Genomic DNA, 20,520 nt, shown 5'->3' on the forward strand with positions numbered 1-20,520 from the left:
TAAGATGTGTAATACTTTTACTATTCACAAAACACTTCTCTGTTAGCAAGTCTATAGAGTTCAGCTTTTCCCAACCACAGGCCCAGTGGTTTGTCCACCCTATTATGCTGCCCCCATTCTCAAGTCTATCCCCTCCCTTTAAAAATCAAACAATCAATCAATAAACATTTATTAAACACCTACTATATTTTAGGTTCTGTGCTAGCAATGGAAACATAAGTGAAAGAATAAAACAATATCTATTATGTTGGAGTTTACAAAGGAGAAGACAAACAGTACATATATAACTACTTGAGAATTTATCAGATTTGATTTTTCTCAGCAAAGCTAATAGGAACTGGGCCTGCTTTGTGTAGGGAACGGTGTCTGTTCCCTCTCCTGCCCCTCTACGAAATGTTCAACTTGGACAATAAAAGGGAGAAAACAGGCAAGTTTTCCTTCAGAATCAGAGATGGAAAATTTTCCATTTTAAAAAGGACTAAATCAGGGAGAATTATGTCATTGCATTTATAAGGGTGATAAATAACACCTGGAAAGGTGATCAGGGGATCTGCAGGTGGCACCAAACAAGGAGAGGTTGAAGACACAGAAGCTGCTTAAACTTAGGGGGCAAGATTTTGCCATATTCAAATATTTTCAGGTCTGGCTGGAAGAAGAAAGTCTATGTTAGCTTGCAAAATCAAAAACATGCATGGCATGGAAATTTCAGCTATAAGCAGAAACTTGCTGATAAAGCATTGAAAAAGTGGAGTGAGGTACCTTGAGAGATGGTAGCTTACTCATCATAAGCAGAGGGTGACTGGTGGCAAAGAATGCTGTAGATGTCACTCTTGACAAGAGGGATGAGTTGAACTAGTTGCCTTCTGAGATCCCTTTTGATCCAGAAATTCTCTGAATGATGACAAATAACAACTAAGCACTATGTTCTATGACCCTCCAATATTAATATAAAATTCAAATCTAGTAGAAAATTTCATTTAATGCCATAGTCTCTCCAGCTGAATGTCATAAAGCATATTATCCTTTTCTAGAACAAGAAGATACTTTAGAAGATGCATAGTCCAAGGTTGTCATGATCATTAGGGCCTTCACAGGGTTGACATTCTATTATAGAATTTCTCATCTTCCTTCTTTTTTAAGTTTGTTTTCATTTTTTAATACTTTGCTATACAAGACAGTTGGGTAACTAAATAGCACAGTGGGTAAGAGCACCAAGTGTAGAATTGAGAAGATTCATCTTCCTCAGTTCAAATCTGGCCTCAGACACTAGTGAGCAAGTCACTTAATCCTGTTTGCCAGTTTCCTCATCTGTAAAATGACCTGGAGAAGGAAATGGCAAAACACTTGATATCTCTGTCAAGAAAATCCCAAACAGGATCATAAAGAATGACATGACTTAAAATGACTCAATGAAAACAACAACAAAATAACAAACACAAATATTATATCCTAACCATTCAAAAGCCCTCTAATATTCTAAGTGGTATCATGAATAGAGCCCTGGATTTGGTATCAAGAAGACTTAAGTTCAAATCCTGCCTTAAATACTTATTATGTGTGACCCTGAGAAAATCACTTAATCTCTTTCTTCCTTTGTAAAATGGTGATTATAAAAGCACCTGCTTCCTAAGATTGATTTGAGGATAAAATTAATATTTGTAAAACATTTTGAAAACCTTAAAATGCTATTATAAATGCTAGCCATAATTATATTTATTTATTTATTCTCTGCCTCTTCTTCAGAGGCCATCTAATCCAATCCCTCACTTTAATTAAGGTCTAGGGAGAGCAAGAAACTTGCTTTAGGGGCAGAATGTTAAATAACAGTACCAGGATTTGAACCCAGGTTCTTTGCTTCCAAGTCAGTGTTTTTCTCATTTTCCTACATTTTTTATAGTAAGCATTTTATTAGCTCCATTTGTGCTTCCCCATGTCATCTTCTTGAAGGACCATTACAACTTTTTCATATGGGGCTCTACAGTAGCAGGGTAAACCACCACAGAAACATCACAAATCTTTTCCATTTCTTATTGTTTCATCCTTCCAGTTCCATCTGAAAGTGCTCTGATCTAGCTAGGTCTTAACCAACTTTCTCCTGTCAAAATACAAAACTGTAATTTTTTTGTGACATTGTTTTTGATACTGTATACTTTCTTCCAAATATCTTCTTTTTTAATTTTTTGGTTATTTATTTTATATTATTACAATAATCTTGTTATGAGAGTAAACAAAAATCCCCCCACCCCCAGAAAATGAGAAACCTTAAGAATAGTGAGAGAGAGAAAAAAATGTGCTTTAGTCTGTGTTCAGATTCCAATGACTCTGTCTCTGGGATGAATTGCTTTCTTTATCATTAGTCTACCAAAGTAGTTCCTTCAATATTTTTCCCACAGTTGCTATTACTAGCTGTATTTCCCTCTACTCTGTTCCATCCCACTCTAATCTATTCTTCTCTCTCTCCTTTCATCCTGTCCCTGTTCAAAAATGTGTTGTATCTGGGTACCCTCTCCCACGATCTTCCCTCTCTCCTATCACCTACGCCCCCTGCCCTCCCCCCATTCCCCCTTATCCCATCCCTTCCTTCTCATTTTTCTCTAGGGTAAGATAGATGTCTATGCCCTATTAAGTGTGTTTGTTATTTCCTCTCTGAACCATTTCTGATGAGAATGAAGGCTCACTCATTCCCCCTCACCTTCTCCCATTCCACTCCATTGAAAAAAAGCTTTTTCTTGACTCTTATATGAAATATTTTAGTCCCTTTTTCCTCTCCTTTCTCTTCCTCCTAGTACTTTCCTTTATCACCCATTGACTCCAACTTTTTACTATATTATACTATTATATTCAGCTCCTTCCTGTGCCTTGTCTATATATGCTCCTTCTAACTGCCCTTATAAATGAGAAAGTTCATATGAGTTATCAGTATTTTTTTTCCATGCAGGAATACAAACAGTTTATCATGAAGTTCCTCATAGTTAATCCTTTTTGTCCATCCCCTCTATGGTTCACCTGAGTCCTGTACTTGAAGATCAAACTTTCTGTTCAGCTCTGGTTGTTTCAATAAGAAATTTTGAAATTCCCCTGTTTCATTGAAAATTCATCTTTTCCCCTGAAAGAGGATGTTCAGTTTTGCTGGGTAGTCAATTCTTGGTTGTAAACCAAGATTTTTTGCCTTCCAGAATATCATATTCCAATCCCTATGAGCTCTTAATGTAGATACTGCCAGATCCTGTGTAATCCTGACTATAGAGCCACAGTAGTTGAATTGTTTGTTTCTGGCAGCTTTTAGAATTTCCTACTTGACTTTGGAGTTTGGGAATTTGACTATAATATTCCTGGAAGTTTTTCTTTTGAGATCTCTTTCAGGAGGTGATGGGTGAATTCCCTCAATTTCTATTTTACTTTATGCTTCTAGGATCTCAGGGCAATTTTGCTATATTATTTCTTGAAAAATGAAGTCTAGGCTCTTTTCCTGGTCAAGACTTTCAGGTAGCCCAATAATTTTTAAATTATCTCTCTTGGATCTGTGTTCAAGATTGTTTGTTTTTTCAATGAGATATTTCACATTTTCTTCTGATTTGGGGTTTTTTTTTTGGAATACCTTTATTTCTTCATGATTTCTTGAAAAGTAATCATCTTCCTTTAGTTCCATTCTGCATTTGATGGAGTTATTTTCTTCAGAGAACTTTTTATCTCCTTTTCCAACTGGCCAATTATGCTTTTTAAGGCATTCTTCTCCTCATTTGCCTTTTTGTATTGCTTTTTCCATTTGGCCTAAACTTTTTTTTTGGTTTATGGTTTGTTTTTTTTTTTTGGCAAGGCAATGGGGTAAAGTGGCTTTCCCAAGGCCACACAGCTAGGTAATTATTAAGTGTCTGAGGCCATATTTGAACTCAAGTACTCCTGACTCCAAGGCCAGTGCTCTATCCACTGCGCCACCTAGCCACCCCCTCTAAACTGGTTTTTAACATATTATTTTCTTGAGTATTTTTTCACCAAGTTGCTGATTTGGTTTTCATGATTCATCACTCTCATTTTCTCCTCCCAATTTTTCCTCTACCTCCCTTAATTGCTTTTCAAAGTCTTTTTTGAGCTCATCCATAGCCTGAGCCCATTTTCTATTTTCTTGGAGGTTTTGGATACAGAAACCTCAATTTTGTCATCTTCTGAATTTTCCATGGGACCAAAGTAATTTTCTAAGGTCAGATTCTTCTTCTTCTTCTTTTGTTTGTTCATTTCCTCAGCCTATGATTGATTTACCACACTTCCAAGGCTTTGGGGGGGTTTTGGGACACCCCACTGGGACCTTAATTCCTCCAAGGCCTTTTGAGAGGCTATGACTGCTCTCTTGCCTGTGCTATGATATGTGGATGACCACAAGTACTCCCCTTTGCCTTGGAGCTATGAGGAGAGTCCTGCTTGGCTATGATAATCTGGAAGCCCAAACTGCAAATTGAATTTGGGTGTGGGCAAACAACTGATTGCTCACCTAGGGAGAGCAGAGGGACCTCTGTAGTCTCCCCTGACCCCCTTACCATCTGTGGGTTGCTCACTAGTGGTGTAGACTGGCTTCTCCAGTTCCCATGCAAGTTCTCACCACAGGGCTGCTCTGAGGGCATTCATTCTGCACTCACTATGGTGTGGCATAGTTCTCTCACCACCCCTTCAAGCTGTTCCTAGTGATCCCTGAGCCAGGAGGTCTGGAAATCATCCCCTCTTCCATGGACCCAGGAGCCCCCAGGGATCTATGTACTCAGTCCAGCTGAGCTGCAGCTGTGGCTGTGGCTGCAGTTGTGCTTGCAGTGGCTTTTCCCAAGTGAAACAGACCTTTCCCACAGAACTTCTAAGTTGTCTTGGACTGGGAAATTGTATCACTTAGTCTTTCTGTTGGTTCTGCTTCTCCAAAATTTGACTAGAGTCATAATTTGGTGGCTTTTGGAGTTTTTTAGGGAAAGGGTTTCCAGGAATTGCTGTCTTCATGCTACCATCTTTACTCTGCTTCCCCCTCCCCCTCCCAAAAAATTTCTTCTTAAAGGACAAATAGTGTGCAGAATTCTTTGGCCTCCTAATGCTGAATTCTGATTCATAATTTTGAACATTTTCTGACCATCTCCCTATGTATACTTCTACTATAAAGTTCCTTATTATAGTGACATTTGTTGACTTAATTTTAGGATCTTGTCATGTTCTTCCTAGAATTGCTTTACTTAATCAACCCCTAAAACAAATGTATGTGCCCACCTTTTTAGCTACATTCATCATAAATACTAGAAGTTGAATGATTAAAATTCCCATGAAATTATGTTTTTGATTGCTTTTGGAGATAGGGTTATCATTCATTTGGACTGTAAATAGTTGTTTATATATAGTCATTCCCCCTCCCCACCCCCATTAGAATAGGAGTTCTTTGTGAGAAGGGACTTTTGACTTTCTTTGTATCTCCAATTCTTCATACAATTTATGACATATAACAGGTGCTTAATAAATACTTACTAACATTGAAACCAGCTGCACCAACTCTAGTATTCATCTCTTAAAGGAGAAATTTTCCATAGAGCTATAATATTTTTACGTCTTTTGAAAGCTTCTTGTCTAGGGAAATGATCCACATAGAAACAGTTTAGTTCCACTGATCAAAGGTGATTAGTAGACTTCCTTTGTGGTAAAGAAATAGAAGTTAAATTATGTATTCAAGGGCAAGTTCAGTGATAAAGATTTTTTAATGCATCATGAACTAAATGGTTAGTCAATATTAGCTTTAACAATGGTTTCACAATCAAAGAAGTGAACCATCTCCAAGATGATAGAGTCCTCCAGGGTCCACATGCTACCATGAATTCAGGTAGTAGTCATGGTGATAGGAAATCAAAAAGATCAGAAAAAGCTGTATGATGTAAGAGTTTTTATTTCCCCACAAGTGGGGAAAATCCCAATGGAATCATTTCTAGAAATAGGGAAGAAAGAATTTTTTTATGTTTATTCAATTTGTTTGCTTTCTCCAGCCTAGGTTTCTACTGGTCATTTCTCCATGAAGGATTTTTGGAAAGACATGAACAAAAATAAACAGAATGAAAATATGTAAAAGGATTGCAATCGGTTCAGCTAAATGGAATTCCTACCTTGATAAGGTCTTGGATCCATCAAAGTCAGTCTTTTACAAATATTGACAGTGTCAAGACACATACATTCAAACTTTTCCTGTCTCACTTCTGTGGGTCCTGAGTAAATTTACACAGAGGGAATTCACAATGGTTGATATCTGGATGTATGTTGTCCTCACACCCCATTGAACATGAAACCTTTGTAAAGAACACCAGCCATATGAGGAATGCACCATAAATTATAAGCTATTTAGGTGGAGATGGTAGAGATTGGTTTGAAGTTAATGTCTAAGGTAATTGAAAACTGACTGGTGTGACAGATGTGTGGTCAAAATATCAGGCAATTATATCATTCTGGGACCACCAGAGAATATGTTTGATACTTAATTTCATGAGAACTGGTCTACTATTAAAATGCCTCATATACAAGGATCATTACCCACTTGGGGTATAAGTGAATATGTTGTGCTTGAGGGCTGAATGAGTTCATTCTGTGATAACAACCTTAGATAAAATTTATAACTTCCAATTTCCTCAAATTCTTGTCTGTAAGCATTTTACTACTTCAGGTCACAAATAATGTGATGCTAGAATGGAGAATCATCCCTAAGGTCGTTCCCAGTGCAAAAATTCTTTGAAACTATAATGTTGATGTAGTGTGGATTATCACCTATTGAATCTCATGAGTGTTAGATATAAAACTCTATAGCTCCAGAGAGAAAGATTCCCACCTGTCCTTTTTTAAAAAATATTCATTTATTCTCATTTTGTACAAATAATGTTTTTATACATTAATAAAATATTCTTGTTTAAGAGTAAACAAAATACACCCACCCCCCAAAAATATAGACTCACTTCAGCAATAAAGTAAAAGGGAGAGAAAAAAATTAAAATTAAAATTTTAAAAATAGTAATAATTGTAGGTATGGCCAGGTGGCACAGTGGACGGAGCACCAGCCCTGGAGTCAAGAGCACCTGGGCCCACATCCAGCCCCATACACCCAACAATCACCCAACTGTGTGACATGCAAGCCACCCCAACCCCACTGCCCTGCAAAATCCAAAAAAAAGGAAAAAAAAAGACCCAAAATAAAATAAAATAGTAATAATAGTAGGGGCAGTTGGGTGGCGGACAGAGCACCGGCCCTTGAGCCAGGAGCACCAGGGTCCAAATCCAGCCTCAGATACCCAGCAATCACCCTGATATGCGGCCCCAGGCAGGCCACCCAGCCCCATTTGCCCTGCACCCCCCCAAAATAATAATAATTAAAAAAATGTGCTTCAGTCTGTGTTCCAACACCACCAACTCTGTTACGGGTGGATCACATTCTTTATGATAAGTCCCTCACAAAAGTTACTTCCATATTTTTCCACAGTTGCCTTTGCTGGTCGCAACTCCCTCCTTTTGTATTTCTCTACTACCATGTACTATATTTTCTCTCTCCTTTCTCTCTGACTCTGCTGTAGGGTAGCTGAGTGACACAGCAGACTGATCCCTGGCCCTAGGGCCAAGAGGCCCTGAGCCCTGATACCACTACTTAGGCCCAGCATCCATCTGACCACTCTTCCCCCATGGTCCATGCTCTCCTCCATCATTCACATCTCCATCCCTTCCCCCTGCCCCCCCCCTTACTCTAGATGTCTATACCCCATTGAGTATATATGCTGTTTCCTCTCCTAGCCACCTTTGATGAGAGTGAAGATTCCCTCATTCCCCCCCTTGCCTTCCCCCTTCCATATCATTGCAATATCATTGTAATAAAGAAAAATCTTATTATATGAAATATCTTAGCCTATTCCCCCTTTCCTTTTTCTTTCTCCCATTATATTTCCCTTTTTCCTATTGACTCCATTTTTACACCATATTTTATCTTCAAATTCAGTTTTCTCCTGTTCTTCATCTATAAAAGCTCCCTCTACCTGCTCTATTAACTGAGAAGGTTCATATGAGTATTATCAATGCCATTTTTCTATACAGGAATACATGCAGCTCATCATCATTAAGTCCCTCATATTTTCCCCTTCTCCTCCAATCTCTATGCTTCACCTGAGTCTTGTATTTGAAGATCAAACCTTCTATTCAGCTCTGGCCATTCCAACAGGAACATTTGAAATTCCCCTGGTTCATTGAAAGTCCATCTTTTTCCCCCTGGAAGAGGACATTCAGTTTTGCTGGGTAGTTGATTCTCGGTTGCATTCTAAGCTCTTTTGCCTTCCTGTATATTATATTCCAAGCCCTATGAGCTTTTAATGTAGTTGCTGCTAAATCCTGTGAGATCCTGATTGCAGCTCCACAGTATTTGAATTGTGTCCTAATATTTTCTCTTTGACTTGGGAGTACTGGAACTTGGCTATAATATTCCTGGGGGTTGTTCTTTTTGGATCTCTTTCTTGGGGAGATTGGTGGATTCTCTCCATTTCTATTTTGCCCTCTGCTGCAATTTTCCTGTAGTAATTCTTTGAAAATGATGTCAAGGCTCTTTTCCTGATCATGACTTTCAGGTATTCCAATAATTTTTAAATTAGCTTTCCTAAATCTGTTTTCCATATCAGTTGTTTTTTCAATGAGATGTTTCATATTTTCTTCTAATTTTTCATTCTTTTGGTTTTGAAGTATTGAGTCCTGATTTCTCATAAATTCAGCCATCTCCCGAGTTCTATTCTTTGTCTGAAGGATTTATTTTCCTCAGAGAGCTTTCTTATCTCCTTTTCCATCTGCCCAATTCTGCTTTTTAAAGCATTCTTCTCCTCAATAACTTTTTGAACTGTTTTATCTATTTGACCTAAGCTGGTTTTCAGCATGCTATTTTCTTCAGCATTTTTTTGGATTTCCTTGACTAGGCTGCTGACTTCATTTTCATGTTTTTCCTGCATCTATCTCATTTATTTTCCCAGTTTTTCCTCTAACTCCCTCATTTGATTTTCAAAGTCTTTTTTGAGCTCTGTCATAGCCTGAGCCCAATTTCTGTTTTTCTTGGAGTCTTTAGATGCACAAGCTTGTGCTTCCTCATCTTCAGATCGAGTATTTTGATCCTTCTTGGGCTCACAGGCAAAATAGTTCTCAATGGTTTTCCTGTTTTTTCTCTGCTTACTCATTTTCCCAGCCTGAGCCTGGTTTTGGGGTGCTTCCTGAGCTTTTGGGACACTCCCACAAGGATCTCAGTGTGTGAGGCTCTGTCCTCCCTCCTGGTCTGTGAATGACCATAAGCGCCCCCCTCTGCCACGGGATGAGATGAGGGAGCCCTGCTGTTCTATGGGGGGGGGGGGCCTAGACTGCGATCAGGATATGAATGTGGTCAGAACCCCAGGGACAGAGGACACAGCTGGGCAGTCTCTCTCTCTCTGCTCCCTAGGCTCTGGGGGCTCCTGCTTACTGGCTTCTGCTTTCTGCTCCTGGATCTGAGCTGCTGTGCAACCATGTTGCTTGCTATGTGCCCTGAGGGCTAGGCTTCATGTGCTTGCTCTGGCAGAGGTCCCCCAGCCATTCCCCCAAGGTGTGCCCGATGCTCCCCAGGGCATAGGGCAGGAAACTACCCCGCTTCTGTGAGCCAAGGCTCCCAGCACCCTGGGGCTGCCTCCGGGAGGCTGAAGTTCTTTCGCTCTGGCAGGCCGCCCCTAGAACCCTAGGGAGCAGAGGCTTTCTGCTCTTTTTCAGGTTACCTTGAGTAGGAGAACTGCCTCACTGGGTCCCTCTGTGGGTTCTGTCTCTCAAAAATTTAGTTAGAGTCCTTAGTTTAGAAGTTTTATGAGAGAGAGCCTAAGAGATGATCCTCTCTTGTAGTCATCTTGGCTCCCCTGCCCTTTTTTTTCTAAGCAGTCTTTTTTAACAGTAAAACATAGACTACATAATAAAAATTTTCCAATAATGTGTGTTCAGTATTTTTCTTAACAAAATTCTCGTGTCTGGAGCACAGATCTTATTTAAAGAAATTTGTGCTGTTCTGGGGACCATCAGCATTATTGGGGATATAGAAATATTTTCTAGAAGATATAGAAGGACAAGAGACTGCCTAGGAAACAGGATGCAGATTGCCTTAGTGGGAAGAAAAGTTATGCTTTGCATAAATCTGTATGATTAAATATTTTTATAATTTTTATTAATAAGAATTTTTCCTCTCCCTCCCAGCACACAATTGAAAAAAAATGAAAAACAAATCCTTGTAGCAAATATGCATAGTCAAGCAAATCAAATACACTTAGTCCAGCAAAATAAATTCCCATACTGGTTAGGTCCAAAAATGTATATCTCCTTCTGAATCTCAAGTCTATCACTTCTCTGTAAGGAAGTGATAAATGTTTCATCACTGGTCCTCCAGAATCATGGTTAGTCACTGTGCTAATCAGAGTTCTAAATTTTCAATACTGTATGCTCTTGCAATGTTCTTATAGTATGAATCATTTTCCTGGTTCTTCTTACTTTGCTCTGATTCATCTTCTTTTTCAAAATTTATTTAACACAATGGGGTTAAGTGACTTGCCCAAAGCAATTATTACATGTCTGAGTCTCGATTTGAACTCAGGTCTTCCTGACTCCAGGGCTAGTGCTCTATCCACTGCCCCACCTAGCTGCCTCCACCCTCCCTGAATCATCTTCTTTGTCATTTCTTATGGCATAATAGTGTACTTTTACCTGCATATACTATTAATGAATTAGTCATTCCCTAATTGATGAGTCTCCCATTTAGTTTCCAAGGTTTTAACACTACAAAAAGAGGTAGTATTAGTATTTTAAAACATAATCTCCATGTGGTATAGGCCTAGTAGTGTTATTAGCAGGTCAAAATGTTTGCACAGTTTAGTGACCTGGGCCATAGTTTGTGGTAATATTTCCAAAAAAATAAGACTCTTGTTCAGAAAGTAGCTGATTTTTGATTGGTAGGCTTGGTAAATAGGAATCAGTCTTCCAAACATAGTAGAAAAAGTACACTTAAACTGCAGATAGAAGACATAATGCATACAATGTAGGACTTGGAGTCAGGAAGACATCTCCCTGAGTTCAAATCAAGCCTCAAACTGTTCTGTGTGACCCTGGATGAGTCATTTTATACTATTTGCTTCAATCCCTCATCTATAAAATGAACTAGAGAAGGGAATGTGAAATCATTCCACCATATTTTAAGAAAACCCCAAATGTAGTTATAAAGAGTTGAACGTAACTGAAAAAAATTATTGAACAAAAATAACAAAATGTTAGCCCAAAATGAACATAGACATTATGACTAAAAGTTCCCTTCAAAGGATCACAAAGTTGAAACTGGAAGAGATTTTTGGTAGGTAATCTAGTTCAATCTCCTGATTTTACAAAGGAAGAAATTGAAGCCCAAAGAGGTTATGTGACTTGCCAAAGGTCACACAGTAATTAGAAAGAGCATTTGAACTAAGGTCATCTAACTATAAATTCAACATAATTTGAATTGAATCACACTGCCTCCCTACTACTCAATGGTCTATAATTTCATCATGAAATCTCCTTCCATCAATATAGATCATAGCTTTCATGAATTGCTATAACTGAAAAAAGTCATCAAATAGTGACCAGCTTCTTGATAATGAGCTGCTCTCCAGTTGTTTACTTGACAAACACAGCTCTTCACTAGGCATTTACCTGAAGTCCTTCTAGCATGACAAGTACTGCCAGAGCTTATACTACACTGCACTAGCCCTTGAGAAACTGGATGCATAATGGAAAGCAATTTGGGACCATATGCCAAGAGTCACTAAATAGTACCTGCTTTCTGACCCAGAGATATCATGCATAGACCTATGGTCCCAAAGAAATCAGAGAATGAAAAAAAGATCCTAGATGTACAAAAATATTTATAATCGTTTTCTTATAGTGATGAAGACCTGAAAACTAAGGGGGTGCTCATCAGTTGGGGAATGACTGAATAAATTAAGGTGTATTAATGTAACAGAATACTATTGAGTGTAGGAAATGAAATAGATGAATTTCCAAGGATAGTGAGAAGAGCTCTATGGATTTATGCAAAGCAAAGTGAGTAGAACTAAGACAACAATTCACAAAATAAAATAAAATAACTTTGAAAAGCTGAAAGAACTCATCAATCCAAACATAAACCAGAATTTCATAGTATTAAAAAGGAAGCCACCTGCCCACCTCCTGCAAGAATGGAGAATGATCATAATGTTTTTGGACATGGTCAATATGGGAATGTGTTACTTGATCATGAATATTTGCTTATGATGGCTTACTTTTTTAAAACTTAATTTACTTTTAAAAATTAATTTAATTTTCAGGGTGGCTAGGTGGCGCAATGGATAAAGCACCGGCCCTGGAGTCAGGAGTACCTGGGTTCAAATCCAATCTCAGACACTTAATAATTACCTAGCTGTGTGGCCTTGGGCAAACCACTTAACCCCATTTACCTTACAAAAAACCCTAAAAAAATTAATTTAACTTTAACACATTTTTAAAATTAATTTTCATGTATTTTACAATTTTTAAATTAATTTTAAGTTGGAGGAAGAAAAATAAGTTCTTGATCATCAGAAGAAAATAATAAAAAAAAATTTTAAAGAGAGAATCCAGGTTCATTTCAATGCTATAATAAGAATAGAACTTCAGTGAAGGTTTGAAAAGACAAACTAGGAAAATCAGGTAGAAAAAGAAGCTTTCAAAAGCCATCTTTGAATAGGAGCACGTGTTCCTTAAAATGAAGAAAAACAAGGGAAATAATTCCTGAATATTCCCCTAAATAATTGACTCAAATAATATTTCGTTTGCCATTTGATCAATAATGAGAGAATACTGAGGCGAGATGAGGGTGAAAGATGAATCTAGGCTAAGTGAAAAGTCAGGACCTGGAGAAATGAACCCAGGCTTGAAGGCTTTGGCAGTTCTGAAAGTTTGAAATGGGTATAAGATCTGTCCATCCAGGAGTGCATTTTCAGGCATGGACTGAGGATATGATGGCCATGTTTAACACACTGAATGTATATACAGATAGGTTATATTACCAGTTAGCAGATGATCAGTATAATTTGCTATTATATCTAATATCCATGCATGTCATTAACAAAAATGTCCTTTATGAAAAGCCCTGAAAATTGTAAATAAAATAAACCCAACATAGTCACACCATAAGCCTCATATAGTTAAAAAAAAAAAGGCCAGCATTGGGTTTAAAGTCAAAGTATCAATCCCAGCTGTGTGACTTTAGGCAAGCCATTTCTTTCAGCTTCCTTAACTCTAAAATAAGGGGGCTGCAATAAATATCCTTTCTGGTTCTAAATCTGTGATCTGAGGAGAAATCAAACCTCTGGATACAAACCCTAGCCATTTCATTCTAGAAAGGTCACTCTTTACCTCAGAGAGGATACACTTTTTAAGACTGCTTACCTTGAAGGCACAAAAGGATCCCTAGCTGAACTGTGATGATTCTTGGAGCAATTAGACTTGGATTGCTCAGTTTTTGTGGAATACCATGTTAAGATAATGAATTTGAAGTCATAGAAGACTTGAGTCTAAGTCTTAACTCTGGCACTTATTAACTATGTGACCTTGAGTGAGTCACTTCACTTCTTCATGGCTTGGTTTCTTCACTGATAAAATATGGGGATTGGACTTGGACTAGACAGCCTCCAAGTTTTCTTCCAGCTCCAAATCTGTAGTCTCTGACCTACAGGAAGGTTATGTCATTGTGGTTCACAGAAGGTAAATATCTTTCTATGAGTGTGTATGAAAATGCTTTAAGTTTGGAAAAAAATCTTTGAGATCAGAAGATGGGTGACTTTAAAAAATTAGCAGTATGATAAGACCATGCTATCTAGCTCATCCTGAATTACTCTTCATGCCCCTCCATGAGTTTGTGTATGATGTCTTTGAGGTCTACCCAACATGGGGGCTTTCTCATGTTTAAACAAGCAAACAAGGGAGTCTTCTATCACACTAGATATGAACTTTTGTGGAGGAATTAAAGAAAGAGATGACTAGTAAAATAACACAATATTTGTTCAAAATAGCTATTTGTTCAAAAAAGCTACTACAAAAATAGTCTGATTATTCTTCTGTAGCATTGATTCACATCTGCTAATATACCCACCATAACACCAACATGTGTGGTCATGTCCTTGTTCCATCCTGACAAAGATTTTCTATTGATAAACATTATTTTTCTTATCCTTTTTTCAGTGTCATTCCTTTTTATGCAAGATGTGTAGCTAAAAAGCATGGATACTTATAAAAAAGTCTTTAATTAGCCTTCCATAAAAGCACTTCCCTATCTTTTTTTGGTAATGGTGAGGATTTATGAGTATGGAACAGGGGTACATTGCTAGTTTTGTGGGTTAATTTTGTTTAACTCTTTTTCACTTTCCCCCAAATTCCTCCCCCCACACACTTTCTTTTTCATTCTTTTTCCCAAGGAAAAGTTAATTTGGATAGATGTATTTGGAAAAGAAAATAATATAAAAGATAAAAGCAGTAAGACAAGAATTAATTAATCCTCTGGTATATATTTTCATAGTATTTTTTCTTCCCTGGTGATATTGCAATGAAAATAACTTGGTTATATAAAATGGTTTATTGATACTTTATCTCTTTCTTGCATCAGCATAACTTCCCAATGATTTTCCCTTTCCCATACTAATGAACCCTCTCTAGAAACAAAAAGGTGCAACTGAGGAAGATGAACCAGCATATTGGTCACATCTGAGGAGAGGAAGGAAGGGGAGGGGAAAATAGGAAAGGACAGAAGACAGAACAGGACAGAAGAGGAGAGCAGAGGAGAAGAAAAGGGAAGAGAGGAGAGGAGAAGAAAATTGTGTGTTTGACCAAAAGTCCTCTGGAGTCAAGGAAATGGGAAACCATTCCAATAACCTTTGTCAATAGTCCCATGGACAAATATCCATGGAGTCACAAAATATTAAACTTAATGAATAATTGAACAATAATTAATGAAGAACTCTTAATGCTTCTGATATTTACTAATTATGGGACCATTCGCAAGCCATTTAGCCTTTCTGAGATTCAGTTTCCTCATCTGTAAAATAGAGATAATATCTGTAGTCCCTATTTCACAGGATAATTATAAAGTTCAAATGAAATGATGTATGAATAGCATCTACAAATTTTAAAACACTATACAGATGTCACTTGCTACTGTTGTTGATGATGGTTTATTATTATTAATGGACAGACCAGGACAATATAGAGAGATGTTATGACCTTCCTCTTTCTGGAAATCATTTTTCCACTAATGTAGTATAAAATTATATATGTTTTCTTGGCAGCCATTTCAATCAAACTCACTGCATTTGTATCAGCTAAAATTGCCAAGACTTTTTGATGTGAGAACTTTGCATATCACTACACTATTTAATCTCAGTTTTTCAGATTGCGTTTTTTCAGATTTCATTCTAACTTTTTCAGGGTTGTTTTTGTTTTCATCTTCTACCTTTTAGCTACTTTTTCCAATTTTGCATTATCAACAGATTTTATAAGAATGTCCAAAAATCTCAAATAGAACAGGACTGAGGGCAGAACTCTAAAGTGTATCTTTACAACTTTCCCTTCTATTAATCATCAATATTTGGGAACGTTCAGTTCCAACTCCTTTTTATCATGCAGTCCATATTTTTCCATCTTGTCCACAAAGTAATAATATGAGATTTTTTTAATTGCCTTTCTTCAATCTCAACATAGTATGTATGTAGCATTTCTTTGATTTAATGTGTTGGGGCTTTTTAAAACACGGTATATACCTTTGAAATCACTGAGCAGAATTGGCTGCAAAACTAGCCTAAAGAGTATCAACCTCTCCCCATTTCATTTTATAAATGAGAAAACTAACATTCAGAAGTGTGAATAGCACTAGATTTGTAAGCAAAATATGTTCTGAATCTTGACTCGACTAAGTTTGACTTCTTCATTTGTAAAAATAAATGGTAGATTAAATGACCTCTAAGATCCTATCTATCTACACTACAATAAATTATTTGCCTTAGTCACATAGCTACTCAATAGGAAAACTGGGACTCTAACCTTTCCTTATGAGTCCTAGAACAGTATTCATACAGTATGCCAAGGTAATGACCTAAGGCATCCTGTAGATAGAGGGAAAAGCTGACCTTAGGAAATTGGTAAAGATAACTGAATAAGAGCAAGGAGGAAAGTCCAGTGTTCTCCCACAACCACTCCAACAAAAATTGAAGAGGAATACCAGGTTGAGTTGCTTTTTAGTCATTTTCAGCTGTGTTTTTCTGTTCATAATGCCTTTGGAGTTTGGTGGGTTATTATTTTTGGCAAAGATATTGGAATGGTTTGACATTTCTTTTTTTTATTTTTAAGGTTTTTGCAAGGCAAACGGGGTTAAGTGGCTTGCCCAAGGCCACACAGCTAGGTAATTATTAAGTGTCTGAGACCAGATTTGAACCCAGGTACTCCTGACTCCAGGGCTGGTGCTTTATCCACTATGCCACCTAGCCGCCCCTTTGACATTTCTTTCTTCAGTTTTTTTTACAGATGAGGAAATTGAGGTAGACCTCATTGAGTGACTCACCTAGGGTCACACAGTTAGTGTTTGATTTGACTTCCAGATCTGACATTTTATCCATTAGCTGCCCCAGAATGAGTACTGAACAGAAAATTCAAGAAGAAATCACAGTGGGTCATTTTTCACAAGAGACATCCAAAAACCTGCAGACACTAGCAAGGAGGTTAAAAGTCTTCCAACAGGGGCGGCTAGGTGGCATAGTGGATAAAGCACCAGCTTTGGAGTCAAGAGTACCTGGGTTCAAATTTGACCTCAGACACTTAATAAATTACCTAGCTTTATAGCCTTGGGCAAGCCACTTAACCCCGTTTGCCTTGCAAAAACCTAAAAAAAATAACAAAAAAGAAAGTCTTCCAACAAGGGGATTGGGCATGGGCCTGTGTCTATGTGAGAGACAAGAGAAAGGATAATGAGTAAGTTTTCAGTTTTGTTATTATGATCTGTCATCTTGAGGTCAATGTGGACTGAGGTTGGGGCTTTCAGGGCAGGAACCATAGACCAGTAATGAGCCTATCACTCTGTCGCCCTAACCCCAGGGCAAGCTCTTGGATTCAGTCATCAAATTTGGGATGAGTCCACAGCTGAGTAACCAGGACAAGGACTATGAACCATGAATGAACCTGTAGCTCTCTTATTCTGTATCTGTAGAGCCTCCTAATTAGTTGACAAAGGGGCAGGGACTGTAGTCATCTACTTGAACTCTAACTGGAGGCAAGATTGTAGTTGCATTGCCCAAACTGAATTTGAGAGCTTACAATACTCAGACCAAGAGAGCAATGATCAGACTAAGCCCACTTACAGGGCTGGGGTGGGGGGAGGGGGAGGAGGGTAAGGTGGGGAATGAAGTGAGTGCTTTAAATTTATAGGTTAATACAGTTCTGACGTACATTGTCCTCATAGTTTGCCTTATACATCTTGACTGGGCCACAGACAAAGATGAATTTCAAAAGAGAATAATCGAAGCAAATAGAAAACTTCGTTTTCTGTTTTCATCAAGGACTCCTCCTGGATTTTCATATGCAAGATAATTGCACTGCAAATTCAGATTCAATTAATTTTATTTGTGGGTGTAAAATTCTTTATAAATGTCAAATGCAGTTAAAGTTAAAATGAAGTATGAATTTGAGAACAAATTGTAGGTATTTCCTTCTTGTAAAATCCTAACATTTCCACTTACTTTTTTGTTAAAGTTCTTGTCATTGAAACTAAATATTTAGAGTTGCATACAATAAAATACTAATGAAAGCTACAATAAAATACTAATGAAAGCTTATGATACTTTGATTGTCTGACCCCCTTGAGTTTTTCTCAGTCCCATGTAAATGTTGAACATCTTAGTGAAATAAATTGGATCCAATTTAAAAAAAAATACTAAAGCTTTAGAGGGTAAGAATTATATTTTTCAAATGAGAATTTCTAGAGGAAAGCATTAGAAGCAGAATTACTAGCTGAAAACACACATACACATACACTTATGTATATATGTATATGCACATAACAGCTCTTTTTATAGTTGCAAAGAACTGGAAAATCAATAGAGTTTGATGCCCATTAATTGGAGAATGACTAAACAAATTAAGTTATTAATATAATGGTATACTATTCTGCTCTAAGAAAAAGTGAAGTGGATGACTTCAGAATAATCTGAGAAGATCTGAAAGAACTATTATAGGGTGAAGTGAATAGAACAAGAGGAATAATTTATATAATAACAGAAACATTATAAAGGCAAACAATTTTAAAGACTTAAGAACGTTTATCAAAGCAACAATTTTGATTCTAGACAGCTGATGATAAAGTATTATAGCCACCTCCTGACAGAAAGGTGATAGAGTCAAGATCTAGAATGAATCACATTTTTAGACATGGCTAGTGTCTAAATTTGCTTTGGTTGACTATGCATATTTGTTATGAGGGTTTTATCTTTTTTCTCAATGGATGGGGGTAGGGGAAAAAGAAGAAAATTAGGACAAGGGTTCATAGAAACTATATAGAAAGGCCAAAAGGAATTACAGACAAGCAGGACAGCTTTGAAAGTTTTAGTTTGAATTTATTATATATTGTAAAATATAATCCAGTCCTACATAATAGAAATTTCCAATTTCATGTAAATTCTTTCCTTCTGTTCCACAAAAATGTTCATTTTTAAAATTAAAAATCAAATTTAAATGGGAAAAAAAATAAATGCTGACCATATTGTGAATTTCCTTTCATTCTCAAAAAGAGAGTGTGGGAGTATGTATAATAGAGAGACTTTCTATAATATTCAAATATGAGAACTCCTTGAAACTTGTGAATTTAAGAATCACAGGATTTTAGAAATAGAAAGGACCTTATAAATTTTCTAATATAATTCATTACAGATGAGGAAATTGACACATAGCTCACATAGAAACTACATGGCAAAAAAGTCTTAGAATAGATTCAATTTCTCTGAGTCCCAATCCAATGCTTCTTTCCCTATACCCTGCTACTTTAACTTCGTAATTATCTGATTCTTTGGGGGTTCAAGAGGAAGTGATTGTATGCTTTCCTAAGAGCAGGAGCAACCTAGACTAATAGAATTGGATCTAAGTTCCTATATTGGCTCCAATCACTCTTTGGTCTCATGACTTTGGACCAATCATTTAACCTTTCTAAGTTTTACAGAATCTCAAAATCTAAGAACTGGGACTCAATCATTGACAAAAATGAGATATCATTCCAATACATATCCTTGCAAGGATGTTTTGAGGAAAGTATACAAAGCACTATATAAATGTGAGCTATTTTTATTTTATTTACTAAGTTAAAAGTTCCATGAGGATAGGGATCATGACTTATCCAAATATTATATGCTTCCTACAGTATCTAACAGTGTTCTCTGCACACATGTGTACATACATACATATATATTCACATATATTCCAAATGTATATATGATATATTAAAAACAGACCCTTTCACTAAGGAAAAAATATCAGTCAAGTTATTTTCAAACATTGACCACAGTTTTGTTATGTAGCTACAATAGTCATGTCTGCATTTGTGTAAACACATATTTTAAAATATGTATAACACTGAATAATTGACTGCTAATTGACATGACTAGATGCAAGACTTGGGGTCAAGAAGACCTAAGTTCAAATCTTATTTCAAATGTTTAATAACTGTGTGTAAATCTGAGCAAATCAATTAACCTCTCTCAGTCTGCTTCCTCATCTGGAAAATGGGGGTGACCATAGCATCAACCATATAGGAGTATTATGAGATAACCTAATATGTGGCTTAAAGTGTTACATAAATTTAACAATAATTATTATAAGGATAGCTAAGTAACACAATGAATAGAGCACCAAGGCTGATGTCAGGAAGATCTAAGTTCAAATCCAGCCTTAGACACTTTCTAGCAGGGTGAACCTGGCTAAATAGCTTAACACTATTTGCCTCAGTTTCCTCATACATAAAATAAGCTGGAGAAGGTAATGGTGAACCACTATAGTATGTTTTCTAAGAACACTTTCCCAAAAGGGGTCATGAAAAGTCAGACAACTGAAATGACTGAACAAAAACTATTATAAGAGCAACACAATACCAGAAAAACTATATATGAATGACACAAAGTGAAGTGTTTTTTGTGATTATTTTTGAAGTTTGCTGCCAATGTGCAGCCCTGAGTCCCATGCCAGGTTTCTCTCTTGAAATCAACACCAAAAAGGCAAAAAGGGCTCTGCATGTGTGTTTGTGTGCATGTGTGTGCATGTGCATGTGTGCGTGTGCATGTGTGCATGCGTGCATGTGTGTGTGTGTGTGTGTGTGTGTGAGAGAGAGAGAGAGAGAGAGAGAGAGAGAGAGAGAGAGAGAGATGGTAGGGAAGGGAGGTAAGGATCTAGGAGATAATTGTCCATGGCAAAATGTATATCCTAGAT

General features: G+C 37.1%; 1 protein-coding gene across 1 annotated transcript in view; it reads left to right on the forward strand.

Moving 5' to 3' along the window:
* Positions 1-20,520, forward strand: part of CASR (calcium sensing receptor) — a 166,457-nt gene that overhangs the window by 129,163 nt on the left and 16,774 nt on the right. The window lies entirely within an intron of this gene.

The sequence above is a fragment of the Macrotis lagotis genome, chromosome 1, assembly GCF_037893015.1.
Source record: "Macrotis lagotis isolate mMagLag1 chromosome 1, bilby.v1.9.chrom.fasta, whole genome shotgun sequence".
In the NCBI taxonomy this organism is placed as follows: domain Eukaryota; kingdom Metazoa; phylum Chordata; class Mammalia; order Peramelemorphia; family Peramelidae; genus Macrotis; species Macrotis lagotis.